This window comes from Pleurodeles waltl, chromosome 4_2 (genome assembly GCF_031143425.1).
Source record: "Pleurodeles waltl isolate 20211129_DDA chromosome 4_2, aPleWal1.hap1.20221129, whole genome shotgun sequence".
Classification (NCBI taxonomy): Eukaryota; Metazoa; Chordata; class Amphibia; order Caudata; family Salamandridae; genus Pleurodeles; species Pleurodeles waltl.
In genome coordinates this window covers 849,698,257-849,718,824 of record NC_090443.1, presented here as the reverse complement: position 1 = coordinate 849,718,824, position 20,568 = coordinate 849,698,257, and the positions used below count along the sequence as shown (strand labels likewise).

Below are 20,568 nucleotides of genomic sequence, written 5' to 3'. Positions count from 1 at the left end.
TAACAATATTTTATATTCATATTTGACAAATACTAAAATCGCACGGCTCTCGCATAATGAAAACATGCAAATAGTTTGGGACATATATTACACTAATAAAGTTACTTTGGGTCTAGCTGCTGTTTAATTACCATGAATATCTTCGCAAAAAATAAAGAATGACTTGCTATGTGATTTGCAAACATAATAATATCCACTCAGTTGAGGAATCCTTTGTTTACATGATATTAATACACGATTGGATTTAACCAATTCACTCAATCTTCTCAGAAACGTCACGATAAAGCAAGGGGAAAATGGTATTATGAACTTGTCTGTGTCTTCATTATGTGAATGCTAATTTAGAACATGTTAATGTCCCTCTGCAGCTTTCATGCACATTCAATTATTAACACAAGCATTCTGGTAGCGGATTTGAATTTCAATACTTTTTGAAAGTAATCCTACGAGTCTCTGTCCTCAGAAGATTGCGATGATGTGCATATTAATAGTCTGTGTATTTTACAAGAAGATTATTCGTATGTTCATTTCCATGATTACTGGAGCAAAGTCAAGCAGGCCAGAGAAAAATGTTGTCATAATTCTAATCTTTCCGAGGGGAAGTGAGAGAGAGCTGTTACTTTAGTTACAGAACCTCTCTTTAAGACAATGTGAATCTGTAGCTGTGATGTGTGTGAGTGTGTGTGTGTGTTTTGTAACTATAACCTCACTTTAACTGTGTGGTGTGTCGAAGAAAAAGGAAATACGCACACAGGTTGTAGAGTTGCATAGATTCAACAGTGAACAGTTGAGATTTTATTGTAGCAGGTAATTAGGTTCCGGTCTTTGATACATGTTTTAAGACTTCAAAATCACAATAAGTAATATATAAGTACTTTATGTAAAAGTCCCACACTAAGGTCCTTGTGCAACTCAATGGCTATGAAAGCAAACAATGAGGAGAATACAACTTTCTACATATTTTTGACCGACTGCTGACATCTAATACCAAATGAATGCATCATAGACTTAGCTAACAGGACCAAGGATAACAGATACGATTTAAGGTAATTTTGGGGTATTTTATATCCTATGGCTCAATCAGTATGTTGTCTTGAGGCAAAAAGGCTTACATGGCTACTTGAGTTCTAACAAAGAAGTTAATGTAACCTTTTATACACAGATTTTTCAATGTGTTTTCCATCTAGCTTATCACAATATCACTTCACATATGTACATGTGCTTATAACCTCAGAGGATCACGCTTGCCTATATAACATGAACCTTGATGGCCCTATACCCCTCCCCCATCCCATCGGCTGACAGCCAATGCAAAATCACTTGTACAAACACTTGACAAATAACTCATCTTCATCAAACATTTCATTAAGAAAACTCTCCTGAAAAAAATGAACAAATCAAATTCCTATCAACAATCCTCCAGCCATACTCAGACAGCCAAATAAAAATGGCAAACGACTAGGAGACGCCATCAACTCAAATACTTTTGCCAAACAAAAGATAAGGTCAGTGGTCAACACTGTGCACAACCACCTAAATTGACTGCCCCATTAAAGTTCCCAGATTGCAGCAATTGAAGAAACTGTGAAGTCCCTCCATGTAGCGCCAACACCATCTGTTAGTGCCTGCCAACACATACAATGTGTGCCAGATGTTGATACTCTCTGTCTCCTGTCAGTGAGACTTACCACTGTCCCCACACTAACGTCTAAGTGTTCTCCATAGCACTCTGCCCAAAAAGGAAAAAATGCATTTTTTTCAGTATTATTTAGTATGAAGTCAGTCCAAGGGCATTGGAATGCTTTACATGAGCACAAGGTCAGATTTATGTTTATTAGGCAGAGGGAGATTAAGTGATTTGCCTAGAATCATTCTGATTCTTCAAATACAAGGTCAACAGCTCTGGCCATAACACCACATCCTCTCCTACACAGAAAATCTTCAAAATATCCTGAAAACAAAATGAAACACAATCATCACTGCTCCTTATCATCCAAGCCACTTTCAAATCTGTATATTTCGATGCTGCTCAAAAGCAGGTTTATACTTTACAATGAAACGACCATGGCTATGGAATAGGCTCCCTGGGAGCATTAATAGTGCAAAGGTCTGTAGTACATAAACACTTTGAAAACGTGCCTTTTCCGAATTCCTATTTGCCTACTCCTGCATTCAGAACAACCTCTGTTTCAGTTCATACAAACAGTGTTGGAGTAGTCTAACATACGAAGCTTGGATGATCATATATATACAAGTAGAATAATATAAATTCCTCAAATACTTTAAACATAAATCGGTCACGTACTTAACCATTGTCAAATGTAAAGATTTATTGAGATGGGCTTTATAGAAAGCTCTCCCTTTTTGAAGTCCACGGATGGCTTTTAGTAGTAAGCATTTGGAATGGCAGAAACTAAAACTGCCAGTAGAAAGCCAAGCTTTTCTTGATATTGTAACACCTATGCAGGAGTGTGACCTAAGATAATGCAATCACGTTGAAGATGCTGTAATCTGGTCTTTATCTGTGTCGTTCAAAGTCAAAATCTATGTCATTTCTAAGGGAATGCTTTTGCCCTTTTCTCTTAAGAGGTGAGGGAACCCTGGGAAAAAAGACAAAGATGTATCCAGTGGCATCACTTTTAAAAGTCAGCATGACTGCCTCAGTGATAATTGCTTCTACCAACTCTTTAACCTCTATTGCATGCCCAAAGGACTAGCCAGACCAGCTATTGTACTGTCGCGGAGAAGACCAAGTAACATTCATAATATCAATCAAGGGAATGGTTGCTCTTCTGGAAAAAAAAACATAATTCTGAATTGCCACATAGAGATTTGACTGGAGAACGAAGAAACAAAAAGAAAGCTAACTGCAGCACCAGGCGTAAGAGCAAAGCCTGGTCCATTATGAGTTTCCATTAGACTCACACTTATTTCCTAACCACATCTTTCTTCCTCACAATTGACTAATGACTTTCTATTAAAATTAATTAGCTACTAACTGAAGTCATGATTGTTTAACCAGTATTATACTTAAATAGTTAGTGGCTGTGTTGATATTAATGCCTACCCAAGGCTGAACCCAAATAATTTAATATAAGCGTGAACAAGTGCACAACATTTAAACTAAATATTTTCAAAAGATTTTATTTTATTCTGAAAGTAATAAAGCCCCACACACCTCATTCTGCCAACTTCAGAGTCCGAGGTTGTACAGAGAATGTGGTTTCATAGCAGCCCAACTTAAGTTACAATCCAGTTTGATTCAATGGTGGATTCCTGTAGTCATTTCTTGGATGCTGCCCCCACCCTTCACAATCAGTCAAGCAAGTGTTTGAACCTTGAGGATCGGAATCCAGTGCATTAATCAAAGCCTTACCACATTTTATCTGAAGAACCAAAGATAATTAGATAACTTTAGGCAGATTTATTTCTTCTCTTTTTGTTCTCTTGTTCTGAATCTGACCATTCTCAGGATAACTGATGTTAGACTTGGCATCCTTGGTGTGGTCTTCCCTAGCTTTATGCCTCTGTTCCCCAGGTTGTTGATGTGTGCTGGACTCTGTTTTTGCTGTTTTTGTTCTCTGGGCACTTTACCACTGCTATCAAGTGCTAAAGTGCAAGTGCTCCTATGTAAAATGTATGTGTAATTGGATTTCAATGATTGGCATATTTGATTAACTGGTAAGCCCCTAGTACTGTGCACTAGAGATGCCCAGGGCCTGTAACTCAAATGCCACCAGTGGGCCTGCAGCACTGGTTGTGCCACCCACATTAGTAGCCCTGTTAACATGGGTCAGACCAGCCACTGCAGTGTGTGTGTGTGCAGTTTTAAACTGCCAATTTGACATGGCAAGTTTATCCATTTGCGAGGCCTAAACCTTCCCTTTTATTACATGTAAGACACCTCTAAGGTAGGCCCTAGGTAGCCCAACGGGCAGGGTGCAGTGTGTGTGTTTGAGGTAGGACATATACTAATGTGTTTTATATGTCCTGACAGTGAAATACTGCCACATTCATTTTGCACTGGTGCAAGGCCTGTCTCTCTCATAGGTTAACATGGGGGCTACCTTTAAATATGATCAAGTGTGGATTCCCTTTGGGAGCAGATGGACATGTGCTTAAACCATTCTGTGACTCTGCATGTTCCTGGATTTCTGGATTCCCTGTCTGGATTAGTTTGACAGTTGGGCTGTTTGCACCTCTCTCTAGACAGTGACACAAAAGGAGCTGGGGTGTAGCCTGCATATCCTGATGAGCCACCTGTGCTAGGAGGGAGGGGAGAAGTGGTCACTTACACCTGAAAGGGCTGTGCCTGCCCTCACACAATGCAGTCTCCAACTCCCTGGTGTGTGTCTGGGGCCTGGCCTGGGCAAGGCAGGATTCCACAAACAAGAGAGATTTTCCTTTGAAGTAGGCCTACTTCAAAGGCCAAAATGGGTATAAGAAGAGCACCCAAACCCCTGAAAATTAGATCACTTCTGGACATCAAGAGGAACCTCTGCCAAGAAGAAGAGCTGAAGAGCTGAGGAGAAGTGCAGCCCTGCCTGTGACTTTGATTTGTGGAGCTATCCTGCAGTTGCTGCTTCTGCCTGTGAAAGGGGACAAAGACTGGACTTTGTTGTGCATTTCTGCTTGTGAAGATATCTCCAAGGGCTTGTCCTGAGCTTGCCTCCTGTAGTTGAAGTCTCAGGGCCATCAAAGACTTCCCATGCCAGCACCTGGACTCTCTGCTGAGACTCCTGCCCTGCCAAGTGGTGCACTCTTCAGTTCCTGGGGCCTTGAAAGGTGAAGCTGGCAGATCAAGACTGAAAATCCATGCACAGACCACCGTGCGGGGACATTTTTGACGCACCTTCCGAGATGCGGCTAAGAAATGACGCACCGCCGGCTTCGTGGCTGAAATCAATGTTCCACCTGCATCGCGGCTGGAAGATTGAGGCACGTGGCTAGAGAAACAAAGCGCGACACCCGCTGACCGAGGCTGATAACATCGCAACCCACATAGCTCGGTTTTTCAGATACCATGCGGCAGGATTTTTGACTCAAACCTTGCTGTGTGCGGAAAAACAATGCAAAGCCTGCAATGGCCCGAGGTGCTTGTCCGGATCGACGCATCGCTTTTCTGCAGAGAGGAAAAATGATGCATGCCGACCCGACAAGAGGAGGAACGACACCCGGTCAGGCTTGGGAGTGAGAAATCGACACATCGCTGGCCTTTTCCGATGTACACTCACCCGCGCAGTGTTATTTTGATGCAACCCAGGTCCTTTTTCACGCTAACAGCGTTAGCACTGTTTTCTAAAGGATTTAAGACTCTTTTTGCTTTTTAAATCAGAACTTGACTTGTTTATGGTGGATTTTTGTTGTTTTGGCCTTGTTTTGTTTAGATAAATATTACCTATTTTTCTAAACATGTGTTGTGTCATTTTGTAGTATTTCCACTGAGTTACTGTGTGTTTTGGTTCAAATACTTTACACCTAAACTCTGAAGTTAAGCCTGCCTACTTGTGCCAAACTACCAATGGAGCGATCAGGGGTTAACTGAGGGTGATTCCCCTTTTCTCTAATTAGAGTGAGGGTCCTTGCTTGGACAGTGGGTAACCTGACTACCAACCCCATTTCCAACAACTGACAACACTTATTATCAGTGTTTCCAAACTATGTCATAGTAGGCAGGATCCATAACAGATTTTTAGTGAAACCTCTGGCTATAGCAATTAGTTCCATTTAGATACACTGCCTGTAAATTTAACTTGCCTGGGTGTCCAAAACATATATCATGGAGGTGGACCTCCTGAATCTGTATTGAACATCCCTGTTATAGATCAATGTGATTGTCTGCCATCACACTCATTTTACAGCTGACACTTCTTCTTGCTTCAATGTTCGGGGTATTACAGAACGTGAAATTAATATACCCAGGCACACTTCCCAACTTCCCAACTAAGCTTTATCACATTGAAAAATGCCTAAAACCACCATAGCATTTGTATTTACAATTTTTATTATGATAGACTCCAGCACCTTCTTAGACATATATCTGGTCTTTATGATTCTTCTACAAACCCCAGTTGGTTGTGCTGCAATTTAGCACAGTTTTCCATCTCCAATGCTCCTTATCAGCCAAAACGCATTATGATGATCTTAAGATCAGCCATCATTGCTAAAATCAATGCATGCAACTTGCTTGTCGGCCTAAATATGCAATAACCACAATCTTTGAGGACAGGAAGAGAAACCATGCTGGGACTTGGAAAAAGCATCTTGAGATTTTCAATAGGAGCCTAGACATACATTTGTTTTAGTCTCTATATAAATAGAAAAGGCATGATGGAGTGTGTATCACAGCATAGAAGGGTAGCTCTAAAGGAGATTGCAGAGCGAATGGTAGTTCACAATGGAAACGATAAAGAGAATGGGAGTTTAAATAAGGTTTGCAGGAAGGGTCAAGTCCTGGGAAAAACTAAGAAACACAAAGCGGGTAAATACACAGTTGCATATAATGTCATTGAAAGGGATAACTCAAAACCAAAGGAAGGCAACGGTTAGAGGCACAAGGTTCTGGATGGTGCAATCATTTTCAGGATGGAGGTACAAGAGGTGCACGAATTGCCACAGAACTGACAATTGCTTTTTTTGTTGGGAACAAAGAGGCATTGCATCGTACACAGATGCCAACAAAACTGTGGCAGGCAACCACATTGAAACTAACGAGTGAAATAGCACCACTAATGTAAAAGGTTACATACAGCATTATAGATGGGAAACAGTGAATTACGGGGATGTGTTTCACTGGGGATTGTGAGCAACATCAAATAGAAAAAAAGTGATGCTTGAGTTGTCTATGATGTCACTTAGAACCTCAAGGTGAAAAGCATCCTGATGGTTCACTTTTTAAGCATCTGTAATTTTATGTTATGTATGGCCCACAAAATCATCTGCCCCTGCTTCCAACTGCTATGCAGTAGCAGAGGAGTAATGGGGAGCCATACATAACATGGCCTCTCTTATTTATCTCTGTCCCAAAGGTTAAAAAAAAGGAAACTTGACATCCTTGACACTTCATTCCCATCTTTCCTTTCTTCTCATGTAGCTGTGCTCTGTGCTTTCAGTCAAAGTACACAAGCAGAGCTGCGCTGACAGGCTCTCATGGAGGCCTGGCGACCTGGCATGGAACTCCTTCATGAAATCACAGGAGTGAGTTACCAGTTTTGTTATCAACTATTGCTGTCATACCAGAGGGTTATGAGATTCAGAAACTGAAATAAATAATAGATGCTCTCTACAGAGCCGAAGATAACATATAGACTTATAAATGCATAACATAATATAAACGGGTAACAGTGAATTATGCAAATGTTTTTCACCAAAGGGCTCTCAGTGACATCAAATAGAAAATAGTGAAGAGCGTGCCAGCCAAAGCAAGCAAACAGAGCTGAACTGATAGGCTCTCAGGGAGGCCTGTGAGCCTGGCCTAGAAGGCCTCTATGACATCACAACAGTGGGTAAACAGTTGTGGTATCAACTGTTGCTATGTCATATCAGAGGGTTATGAGATTTAGAAACCGAAATAAATGATAAACGCTTACAATGAGAGCCATGCATATCAAACTGTCAGTCACTGCTGGCTACTGCATGTTGTGGTTTGCAAAATATACATTTCAAAATGATATAAAGTATATCTGCAGCTTAATTGTTTAGTTAACTGGAAGCTACTAAAGGCAGTGCTGGAAAATAGGGGAATCACACTGGATCCTGTTTCCAGTACTTTTTTCTGCCTAGATCTGGGATTCATCCCACCCAGGAAAACATGATGAATTTGTCCTGATGTAATTTTCCTACAACAGCACACATTGCAGCAGCACCTCCTGCACATTGTCTGCATTTCATTCACAGCAGCAATGTGCATTCAACAAGGTGACTTAATTATTTACATTTCCTGCTTGGCTTGAAAGAAAGGCCTGAATTAAAGTGCTATCTATCCTCCTTTTGTTTGAGTACAATAGTGGATGGGAGCTATCTGGACCCTAACATATATAAAGTTCGGACTGGGACAGTAAAAAAGCCCAGGCACCATAGTAAAAGTGCCATCCATTAATGGAATAGAACACAAAAAAATTCTCTGTTTGCAAATTTTGGCAGTTTTGAACTTGTAAAGACATGGCTGCATGGATTTGAGCTCACTGCAGACAGTGTTTGTTTTAATATCAGGAAAATCAACTGTAAAAATCAAAAAATAGGCCCAAAGATAGCCAATAAATGGTCCACACAAAGGGGCGGCCCCTACGCTATGGCTGAGGAGTGTCACCCCACTGCTGAAAGCAGAAAAACGAAGTGATAATAACAGTATTTTATTATCACTTTATTTTTCCACTTAGTGAGGGTGGGGTCAGTCACCCTCAAGTCACCAGGGAGGAGGAGGAAGGGTATGTGCACATCTAATTGCGCATATCAGTTTGGCCAGCCATCTGAGGCCAGCGAAACTGACATGCACACTTAGAACTCTCCACCTAGCTGTGTTGCACAGCCGATTGAAGACCAAGCGCAGACTTCCACTCCCTCCCTGGGCAGCATTTCTGCCCACTTAGGCCAATTCTGGCACTTTTCTCATGCTGGTAACAACATGAGAGAAGTGTCTGGATTGGATAGGGAGGGGAGGAAGAAGGCAAGAAGAAATGAGGAGGCAGAAGTGGCAGAACACCGAGGCAGCAGGTAAGGTTTTTTTTTTATTAGTGGTCCTCTCTCGGCCCCCGACACTGCCCCCAACCCCATCCCATCCTGGCAGCCACCGCTACTGCCACACACTGACCTGTCAGGCTAGCCATTGGGCATTGTCTGAATCCACTATACACCAGTCCTAACCTGACACCTAGACACCAAAGCAGTGGAATAAAACAAAGGCACACAGTATGTTATCACTTATGTTATCACTTCACAAGTTCTTAAGAGAAACTGTGATTTAGAGGCAAGTTTTTAGCTTTTTCAACTTCTTTTGTAAGGGATGTGCTTGCACTATGAGGATGCAATATATATATCTGTCTGTATAAATAATTACACAAAAAGTGATTTAAATTGAATCTACAAATTTTTTGTTTTAATTAATTTATAGCACCACTCATCCCAGTGTAGGCTGTCAGAGGTTGTTACATCCAGCGCCGAGGAACAATCAGTCATAGATGAGTGTAGATCAATGTTCAGGGAATGTTACATGACAATGTGCATTATAACGTATAAGGTGTAGGAATCACATATCATCCATACTTGTAGACATTGTATGTTAAGAGTAAACTGTTAGTAGAAACACATAGGATATAAAACCTGACACAGTGATTGTGGTTCTCTGTACTAATAAGAATGTATTACTTCGCAAAAGAACCCTTATTTGAAATCCTAGAATAACAACAGATTGAGAAAAAAGCAATATGCACCGGAATCCAAGACTTGCAGGTTGCATGCAGCTCCTTGATGCTGGCAAATAGAGCACTGTGCTATATTAGAAAGCTTACAGCTTATGAACTGGAAGTAACATAATGATCTCATTGCCAAAAGCAGTAGCTCACTTACCTCTCTTAATAAAAGATACATCTGTGATTTGCATGCTACACCATGTACTTTGCAGCCTGGCACCTTGGCCCTCGTGCTACTTTACAAATCAAAACTGTGACAGAACTCTAACAGAACTGTGTTAACCTCTAGAGCTATCTTGCCAATATTATAATCCCTTCAAAATGTCTGGGCACACACAAATCACTGCAGCAGATGTCTTAACCCTGTAAGATATTTTAAAAGGCAGCCTATTTGTGACCAATTAAGTAATATACAACAGAGTTACTATCACATAAGTCCTTGTTGAGAATTTCATTGCAGGTTTTTTTTTTAAAGTGAATGTGTAAGTTGACTGTAAGACTCTGCTTCGCAGGCTCCATGTGACTCCACTCCTTTTATCCAACACACATTGATCATCAATGTTTGCCCGTAGTACATTTTTTCCAATTGCAGAACTGACTGAAGTATTTTAAAGCTTTGCACAGGAGAACTGGTGCAAACCACACCATTCTCAGAACAGGAATAAAATATCATGCACAATGGTAAACATTTGTTACGAAGGAAATACCAACACTAAAGTTTTACCCCTTAAAATTACTTGTACTCCTAGGTAATGTCGCTGATATTTTTTTCCGCCTTCAAGACATAAATCTTGTGCTCTTGTGCCATCCTCTTTTATTATCTGCGCAACCTCCTTTAGAAACATGACACAATCATTTTTTTTGTTTTGGTTCAAAACATATTTCATAGAATAGAAAGGACAGCGAACTACACGGTACTGATCAAAAAGGCTAAGTGGGGTGAACAGTAGAGCCTCGCAGCAAGAACTTGTGTACTACAATTCTACCAGACTAATTTGTGAGCAATCTACCTCCATTACCTTCAATCGAGAGGAGGGCAGGAAAGATCACAGATAATAAACAATACCACTCTATGCTCTGCTTTCATATTGATGCAGAGACACCGCTCTAAACCCACTTGCTCTAAATATTCAGATTTGCGACTGTATGCTTCACATTTTGTTCTAAGGCTCTGATTAAAAGTGGGCATGAAAAGTTTGATCAGGATTGGATTTCCAAGTATTGCCTTCACTATTACACTTCTGCACTTTCACCCTATTCAATTCTGGTACGCCAAACCTGCAAGATTGGCCAAGTATAACAGCGCAGTAAAGTATGGTACATGCGAAATGTGATGCAGAAAGCAACACATTCTCCAAATAAGACCTCATTTCTGAGAGCAAAATTTGGAATAGAAGGTATTTATCTAACAGTAGATAGGTAATCCAGACTGCACTCTCTGTATTTCTCAGGTGTGGTAAGTACCTCACCCATTCCCAAACAACATTAATTACTGACTTTGGAAACTATATGGGATCAATGGTTGCTTTTTGGAAAACAGCACAGAGAAGCACACAGAAAGTCAAATGTGTCCCTTATAGAATTACAGATAAAAACAGTATCACAAATCCCCAGAGAGATGTAAGAGGGGACTTTTGTGCAAAGATTTGAGGTGGGTGCCATTAACCAAACATTTCTCACAAAAAAAACATTGCACACATAAATAAAGCCCAGGAACAGGTAGCCAGACTTATAGGCACTCCATTACCAAAAATGTTGCCATGCTTCTGAAACTGAATTTAGTATTTATTTTAATTTTAATTTATTATAACGCATCCATGACAAATCCATTGGTATCAAGATTTCGAGCAAGCAGCAGGCATTGGGACAGAAGCAGGATTAACCGAAAAGTCACGTTATATGTACATATAAGGGCAAATGACTAATACCTATAGTCAAAGTATTATTTTAACCAATTATACTCTGAAAGACAATATCCTGACCATACACATATGGAGATATATAAACATACAGACATATCATGAGAGGCTCTTAAATAAGTACATATCACAAAGTTCTGTGTCTAATCAAAGACAGTCAGTGATTTTTCTGTCTGTTTTTACTTTAAAACATAAAAGACAAGCATGAATTACCACGTACCAACTATAATAAATCTATGATGCCTAATTTACTTTTCAAATGCATGCTAAACGTCAGTGAAAGATTGTAAGACAAACAATACCATGCATCTACTCTAATACACAAGACATTAACGGGTAGGAACAGTCATGGATGCCTAGTGGCAACCAAATGACATATCCAGATGCCTCATTGGAGCTAGTGCATATTTAGGGGCAGATTTAAGAGCCCCTAGTGCCTCCTTGTGCCACATTAGCGTAATTTTGTATGCTATTGTTGCCCAACAAGGCCAAAATCGCCGTGCCAAATTTACAAAGTGATGCAATACATGCATTGCACCACTTTGTAACCCTTTGTGCTACAATATGCCTGCGCCAGGCAATATGTATGCAAATGGAGTGTTCCCCTGTTAGGGCTAGCTCCGAACTAACGTCAAAAATTCTGAGACTAGTTCCCTAATTACTGCAATGGTGCGCTGTATATTAAATACGGTGCACACATGGTGGCGTTAGGGGGGGGACTAAGGGGCGCAATAAAAGTGGCTCTGCACTGGGCGCAGCGCCACCTTTCTTAAATCAGGGCCTTAGTGAGCGATACTCTGATACACATTGAGGCTAACATGAAACTAAAAAAGCAGCACCTGTACTTATGACCTGGACCTCTCCCTGCATGTGAAACAGGCAATTTGTCCCTCACACAAAAGCAGAAATTGTTTTATAGGCAAACGTAAGGGTCTCCAAATTCATACTGGAGCATTTAACTGGGACGAAACAAATGGCGAGCAATAGCATTGTTGAAATTTGGAAAGCGAGGAAAAAAAAAAGTGAAAGAAGAAATACCTGGCTGAGATTAACTTAAGCATTCCACACCCTTCATTCATCATTTTATTTCCCAAACCTAGAAATTAGCCATTTATGCTAAGAAATACGAATTTATGTTGAACAAATTGAAAAAGAAATTGCCGATTATCAAAACTAAATTACTAAAATGACGTTATACTCTTTTCAGTGCTGTTTACATTTTATGTTCAATAAAGAATAACACCTGAAGGTAGCTAAATCACGTTGGCTCATTTATGCGTTGATGTAATAATTGTTCTTTTTCCATTATTAGGAATTGCAGTAAGGAGACCAGAGAAAATAGGTCAAAATGAGGGCTCACGAAATGGATTTCAAAGAAACAAAAGGAAGAGTAGCTGGTTAAACCAGGGCCTATAATTTGTCGCCGTTTTTTATTTCGATTTTTAAACCATCTATTCAATTAAGTATTTGTGTACGAAAAGTTAAGCTTTCCTCGTCCTGGAGTGTTTTCTTCATGCCAGAATCAAACAGTGGGTGTTCTATATGTTGTCACTGGAAGTCTTTTGAAATGGTTCACAATAGCCTCACTGAATCAAAAATACTATTTTTTGTAAGTCCTGGCCCAGTATGAGAATTGTTTCACCAACATGGAAATAATTGGGTGCAGACCCCGACACAAGAAAAGTTTGAAACAAAAAGTCAACGTTTACAAACCACGCACGTAAATCCACCACACATCACCAGTCTGTTCAGCCATCTCGTTATTATGCACTATAAACCTCAAACAAACAGGTAATTGATCTGTCTATGCCCTGGGCAAACAATCTGTGCATTCTATTAGCTAACACTAAACAAACAATAAAATGTAGACTTTGAACATCTGAGCACACAAAACACTCATTAGTATTTGGCAGTTGTCAATGAAATCCTAAAACAAGTGCATTAAAATACCTGAGAGATGCAGAAGCATGCCTTTGGACCATAAAGGCTAGCCCCGGATCACAGCAACCATTTCTTGTTCACAGCTGAAAATAGGAAAAGAAACGCTTGTCAAAAGTATTGAAGCAAAACTTTCTGGTTCGTCTTATTTTAAAAGTCTAGCAAACAATTAGCAGACGGAACATGCCCATGTTTTTATTCATACACATTCTATTTCTATTCCGGATCGTGACACGTGTTACGATTTACATTTGTATTCCATTTTTTGTTGTATCTGAAAACAAGCCGATTGTTTGATAGAAATAGACCACTGTACGTGTTGTTTTGTTTAATTAGAGACAGTTATTTTTATTATTACAAGTATACTACCAGATGTTACACAAATAGTTAAAAATGCATTATTAATGAATTCAGCTACAACTAAAAATCATTTCATGTCTTACAATTCTCAGGATTCACCCGAGGTATCTGCAGTCCCAGTACCACGTCATTAGGGTAGGTGAGCTGTGACTGGGCCCAACATTCTCTAAATAGAGGATAAACGGAGGCAAACACCTCCAAGAAGACACTAGCCCCGTTGGTCTGCTTAGCTTGAGAAACAAGATACATCCCACAAACTATTTGTGAGCTACGGTGTGCAATCACCAGCATTACATTCCTAACCAACCTTAATTGAAATGTGGCCTTTTAAAAAAACAAAATGACAAACATGTGTAAAATGCATTAAGTGATGATCAATGGGTCTAGGGAGAAAAGTCCATAGCTACAATTCCCAGCTGCTCCACTATGTTATATTTTTCTGCATCAGACCTTGAACTGTAGTTTTTATTTATTTTTAATATGTTTAAGGCAATACTAACTAATGCCTCTGGAGGACTCCTTGTTCAGTTTTGGCACCCTGGGTTAGGAGACCCCATTACCATTGGATCCGACTGATAGTCCTAATTGTTGATGGGTTATAGGATATATCAAGGGAGATGCCCATTGGCCACCAAATAACAATCCAGGCGACCAGCCCTATATCCCCATTACTAGGAACCACTGTTTCATCACTCAATGCCCTTCTGAACATTTGAATGACTAATAAAAGAGTTTATGACTGAGAACTCCTGAATGCCTTCGAACCAAGGGGTGATTGCAAATTCAACTGAATGATTTTTATGCTTTCCCTATGAATTAACACCTGCTTTGGTGACAGAGTTTTAAACATGGAGGAAGAATGCTACAGACAAGTAAACACCACAGTTAGCCTACCCTCACCTCCTAGTTCTCAGTCTACCCAGGGTGCTACCTCCTTGATTACACAGGCAGGGCAACACAAGTGTATGCTGGACATCCGTAGACACCAGCTCTGACTACTAGCACCCTGTCCTTGCACCAGATTCGAATATGCCTCTTAAGCCAGCCATAACCTGATTGAACATTGTTATTGTGCTGTATTGCACAGGGCTGCCGAAGACTGAGACAAAAGCTATAATCTGGAGCCTACTCCAGCTCCCACTCTAAGCACAATAGACAATGGATTAGTGCTTGAGCTGTATACTACCAAAATCACCAAGGCTAGGGCCAAGCAAGGAGCCCTGTTCAGTCCTGCTCTCACTACTCCTTTACTGTGTGGAAACCATCAGTCAGCCTGAGTGGTCCAAGGAAACTAGCCCAGAGCACCAAGAGCTTTGTTAACCCATGAATAAAACTAAAGAACACACACAATTCAGTAGGGAATGATTATAAGCTGCATCATCTTTTCCATAATAAGTGTAATATTCCCTTGAGAATTCTCCATCAAGGGAAATATCATCACTATGAAGTGTACACAACCTCTGCTTCCTAGATGTTTACACGTTACCAACCATATTTAAATCAATCTCCAAATGCCTACAGATACAACTATTCTCGAAAACGCTTAAATGTATCAAACTGTATTCAAGAGTACGTAGCATTGTTACTTTAGCATATAACATTGTTTACTTGCAGAGCTCAAAATGTGTTTGGCAATGAAGATATTTTTTTTTTTTTACCAAAAAGCTTACTTATATAAAATAAATCATTTAAACTATTTTCACAATTGACAGCAACTATCATCACTCTAGATGTTAACAATCGCCTAAATCCTCCCCATGCATTGGAACCAAGAATCTCAACTCTCAAAGTGTCTGCTGTGGCTTCATCCAACACATACCATCTTCGTCCAGGTACTTCATTTTAGTCTACCTCCTCTGTACTTTGCAGTAGTTTCATTTCACAAGTAACACAAAACTACTCAGATTTTTTGAGTCTTCCTTCTTAGCAAGATGTTTCTCTATGTTCATTCCTGCTTAGTTTATGCGGAATGACTGAGTATGACTAACATGTGTGTTCATGTCATTTTCACCTGTAATGATGGATGCTACCTTTATCCCATCCATTTCCCATTTGAAGGCTATCTAAGCTAACCCCTTACCATTTCCTTGTACTTTCATGATCAATCTTTTCAAGGCAAGGCGTTTTCTAAGCACATTGAAACATTTTCATAGTTTGCATAGTCTGTACTACCTAGTCACAGCCACTAATCTTTTCAAGGTCAATTTGACAGATATACCATGAAGCCACATGAACAACAGATTTATGTTGCATAAATAAAGATGAATATGACAGTAACTATAAAGCATTTGCATTTTGCACTGGGATCTTTCCAGTAGAATGAAACCAACTTTCTTACATCCACTTTTTAACACATTCTTTCTGCACCCAGCAGTAAAGTTGTATTTAATATACAGCTCTAGCATATGTTCACAACCAGGAGGCTATAAATGGCCAGCTGGTTTCCCCTGAAGCTCAGTAATCACACAGACCTACATCACACACTTTTCACTCTCACCCTGTCTTCAAAATGGTCAAAGGTAATTTAAATCATGGAAATCCCAAAGAGTACCATACAGCAATTTTAAAGTGTCATAAACTCCTGTTATGGTTACGAGACTGCTGGATTTTGGGCAAAGCACCACCGAGTCTGATCACACACTGTGTGGCAGCTGTCGGACTAATCTTTCTGCCTAGCTAGCAGTACCTCACCAAAACCAAAGGTACGAGTGATTTGTGGCAGCCTATCGCATGATACTCAGACTCCTCAGGGAAGTCATGGTAGAACAGATTGCATCCTTCCCATACATGCAAAGACAAACAGAAGCAGGATCTTGTTTCAATATATATTTTATTGATGCAACTGTGTACCACGTAAAAAAGTGTGATTCATGATTATGAGGATAATGAAACACAACATTATTACGGTAGTGACAAGGAAAGTGAAACACACGAAGAATCCCATCAGATTGTCACAATAGTGTCCCTAATATCACTACCCACAGTACTAAGTTTCTACATGAGAGCAAATAGCAGTGATAGCCCTAATCAGCACTTCTGGTCCCAGGAAGAAGTCCAACCCTCATACCTGTGTTCAGAGTTGATGAAAAGGTCTGTTAGTCTGCTGAGAGGCAGTCCTCTCAAGTAGATGAAGAGGAACCAAAAGGTTTCTGCAGAAACTGTGACGCCGTGCAGCATTACATGGCAAGCTGGCTGGAATGTCCCCTCTCTCCTGGTGTGGACAGTGTGATGCTTTATAATAGCATATCTGTTATTCTAAGAACTGCCCTGATGTGGCATCATGTCGTTTTCTGTGTAAACTAGGTAATGTACTCTTTGGACTGGCAATACCCGGTAAATATCATGTACAGCCTTGGATTGAGCACAGGTTGAAATGTTGTGCAAAGAGATGAATAACACATTCTGTCTGGAAGGAAAATTGATGAAAGAATAAAAACATCTCCACTGAAATAAACTTTGCTCAAATATTAAAAGGAATAAAAACAAAATCTAACTAGGTGAGAGGGCGTGGGCCTCAGGCCCAGGACTAAATAATGTGCCCATGTAAATACTAAAATAACAACACGACAGAAGGATAACAAAAACGGCAAATGGACAGAAAGCATGGGACCAAATGCTGATGTGTAGTATCCAACTTAGCTGCAGACACAGAAGCTAGGTTCTAAGCAATATTGCAACAACATTTCATTTTGAGGGTGTAGTAGGGTCACTAAATTTACTATATAGGCCTCAGAGCACAGCCCCTATCCAGTGTTCAGCGTTATATTCTTCAAAACAAGACTTGAAAACAAGGCCTGTCACAGGGAATCATAGACTTGTCAGGAGACAGATTATATGGCACATTATCCTTACCAAGGAAGATTTGTGGACAACGTCTAACAGCCACATATTCAGATGTGCAGAAGTAGTATAAGGGGTGAGTATAACTCGTATAATTTGCTGTACTGTAAATGCAAAATGACAGCAAAATTACGTCTAATTATGTGAGGAGCATACCTCTTCAATTACTGCTATTTTCTTACCTCTAAATGCACTCCCACCTCCAAAATGAACCAGAGAATATGTAAGTAACTGGGTTATCAGTGAGGGGTGGGGAAAATCCTTCTCAAGCAGCAACCACAGTTCTTCTCAGTTTGAGGCCACAAGCAAACACTAAATTAACCTGTGCTCAACCTTCAGGTAGCCTAGCACAGAGAAGTCAGACTCAACTCAAGGGCAATGTATAAACTAGTTGTGCAACACTGCAAACAGTAACACAGTGAAAACACATCACAAAAGGTTTGCAAAACCGGTTTTGAAAAATACAGTGATTTTTAATGAAGAAGACCAAAATGACAAAAAATCCAATCAGTAGAACTAGAGGTAATCATTTCAAAACATTTGACTAAAAATAGCACCAAAAGGCCTAAATCAACACTTGCGGATATTTGGTTGTGCCACACTGGGACAAAGCCACAAGTTCAGGCTGGCTAGCTACATGGACCAAGTTTGGCCCACTGACTAGAGTACTTTAAATCCTGGTATGCAGAGTGGAGCTAGGATATGCGTCAAAGATGCACCATGCTGACAAAAAGATGGAGCAGTTACAAGATGTGGCGAGGCTGCGGTCTGAGGTCCTGCCACATCGTTCAGGATCCCGGCAATGAGGCTCAGATGCAGAGTCTGGCGCAGCTGTTTAGGGTGCTGTCAATGAGGAATGCAAGGGCCTGCACTGAGGATGTGTTGTGCAGTGGTGATTCCAATGAGGCAACAGAGTGTGATGTGATGCAGATCTGCTGTTCTGATCCACACAGCAGCTGTGATGTGTTGGTTCTGTTTGGGGTTGCGTTGCTCAGCACAGGAAATGCATTGGTTCCACTGCATCCACAGTGGCTGGTAGAGCAGTCTACTCACACTTTCAAGGGTCCAGGACAGGTGTAGCACCACTTGGCAGGGTAGACTCACAGCTGGTAAAATCAAGGTGCAGGTGGAAGGTTGTTGCAAGCCTGTTGTGTCCCTAAGGCTTCAGTTCAGCAGGCCAGCAAACCAGCTCATGGAGTCACTCTGAGATTCTGGGTTCAAGAGACAGGTCATGTCTTTCTCAGACAGGCAAGAGGGCACCAGGCAGCAAGTCAGTACAGCAAGGCAGCAATCCAGCAAGGCAGTATTCTAGCAGGGAGATGTCAAGCAGTGTGGCAGTCCTTTAGCAGCACAGCAGTTCATCATCCTGGCAGAGTACCCACAGGTCCAGAAATGTATTGAAGGGTTGGAGTCTGAGGGCCAGCATTTATATCCAGTTGTGTCTCTGAAGTAGGGGAGAAGCTTTTAGAAGTTTCCCTTTGAAGTCCCTAGGCACCATACCTTTCTTGTACTGGCTCCGGGCTAATTATAAGGGGTATGCAGCCCTTAGTGTGGAGCCAGAACACAGTCTATATTCAAGTGTAAGTAGGGCTGTGCTCAGCTCTGCCCTTCCATCCTACCAGTAATGGCCTATCCAGGCACACCTAAGTGCTCCAATGTGTGTGGCTGTCTAGGAGGAACACACACAGCCCAAATATCATCTACACCCAGTCATGTGACCCAGGTACAGGCTACAGACATTAAATGGATAGGACAGAAAAATGCCAACTTTCTAAAGTGACATTTTCAATGCTGTAATTTAAAATCCTACTTCACCATAAGTTAGGATTTTTCATTACAATTCCAAAGACACCAAACTTTAACAGGTTACCTGTTTCCATTTTCAAATTACAACTTATAAAATAACAAGGTAACTCCAATATTAGTGCATGGGAGAGGTATGTCTTGCAGTAATAAAAATTGAATTTAAGAGTTTTTGACTACCAGGACATGTAAAACTAAAAGGAACATGTCCCACTTTTAAAGTATATTGCACCCTTCCCTCTGGTCTGGGCTGTCCAGGACCTACACTAGTGGTGACATATATGTATTAAAAAGGAAGGTTTGGGCCTGGCAAAAGGTTTATTTTGCCAGGTTGGAATAGAGTTTAAAACTGCACACAAAAGAGGCAATGGCAGGCCTGCAACACGTTTAAGGTGCTACTTAGGTTGGTGGCATAATCAGCGCAGCAGGCCCACTAGTGGCATTTAATTTACAGGGCATGTGCAAATGTAATGCCACTGTACTACAGACTTATAAGTAAATTAAATAGGCTGATTGTGTGTAAGCCAATTCTACCATGTTTTAAGGAGAGAGCACAAGCATGTTAGCAGAAACACTTTAGCACTGGTTAGCAGTGGCAAGGTGCACAGAGTCCTAAAGCCAGCAATAACAAATTCAGCAAAAAGTGGAAGATAACATAAAGAATTTGGGGATGGCCCTGCAGAGATGGCCTCGTCCAACGGGATGCATTTTGCAATAAGAAAATTGCACTAAATGTAACAGAAGTCATGCAAGTGGATGCAATAGTGTAATTTTCTGTAATTTTGTGTCACAAGAGAAACACAAAATTACTAAAATGAATTCAATTACTTCAGCAAAGTTACATTTCACCCCGGCCTAGTCATCCTTCACAGGAGAAACTGGAATGGCAGGCATGATGGCAATTATTAATGATAGAGAATTCAATATGGTTGAAACCTATTGACTAATACACTGAAAATCTGCTTCGATCATTTGCTTGTAGCTACTTGGAAACATAACAGTGGGGTAAAGGAAGGCAGAAATCATAGTTCACCAGGGACAGAGGTCATCTTAACTATGGAAGGAAACCCCTCTAACCTTCCCTCTAAAATCAAGGAAACTAAGGGAATAAGCATACGAAGCAGTGACAAGAATCTAAAACAGTTAAAGGATAATTCATAAATAAATAAGAAACTGTGAAGATAAGTTGTGAATTAAAAACAGTAGTAGTCTAATTTATGAATGACAGATGATGACTGTGAATAAAGATTGTGAGAATTCTTTTTTTATTGAGTGATGAATTACCTTCTCAAGAAACAACC

At 40.5% G+C, this 20,568-nt stretch overlaps 1 protein-coding gene across 1 annotated transcript in view; it reads right to left on the bottom strand.

Annotated features, from left to right (window-relative positions):
- Nucleotides 1-20,568, bottom strand: part of DAB1 (DAB adaptor protein 1) — a 3,348,596-nt gene that overhangs the window by 1,402,380 nt on the left and 1,925,648 nt on the right. Inside the window, exon 5 of the mRNA XM_069232585.1 lies at nucleotides 13,277-13,350. The gene's annotated coding sequence lies outside the window, so the exon portion shown is untranslated. The remainder of the gene's footprint in view (nucleotides 1-13,276; nucleotides 13,351-20,568) is intronic.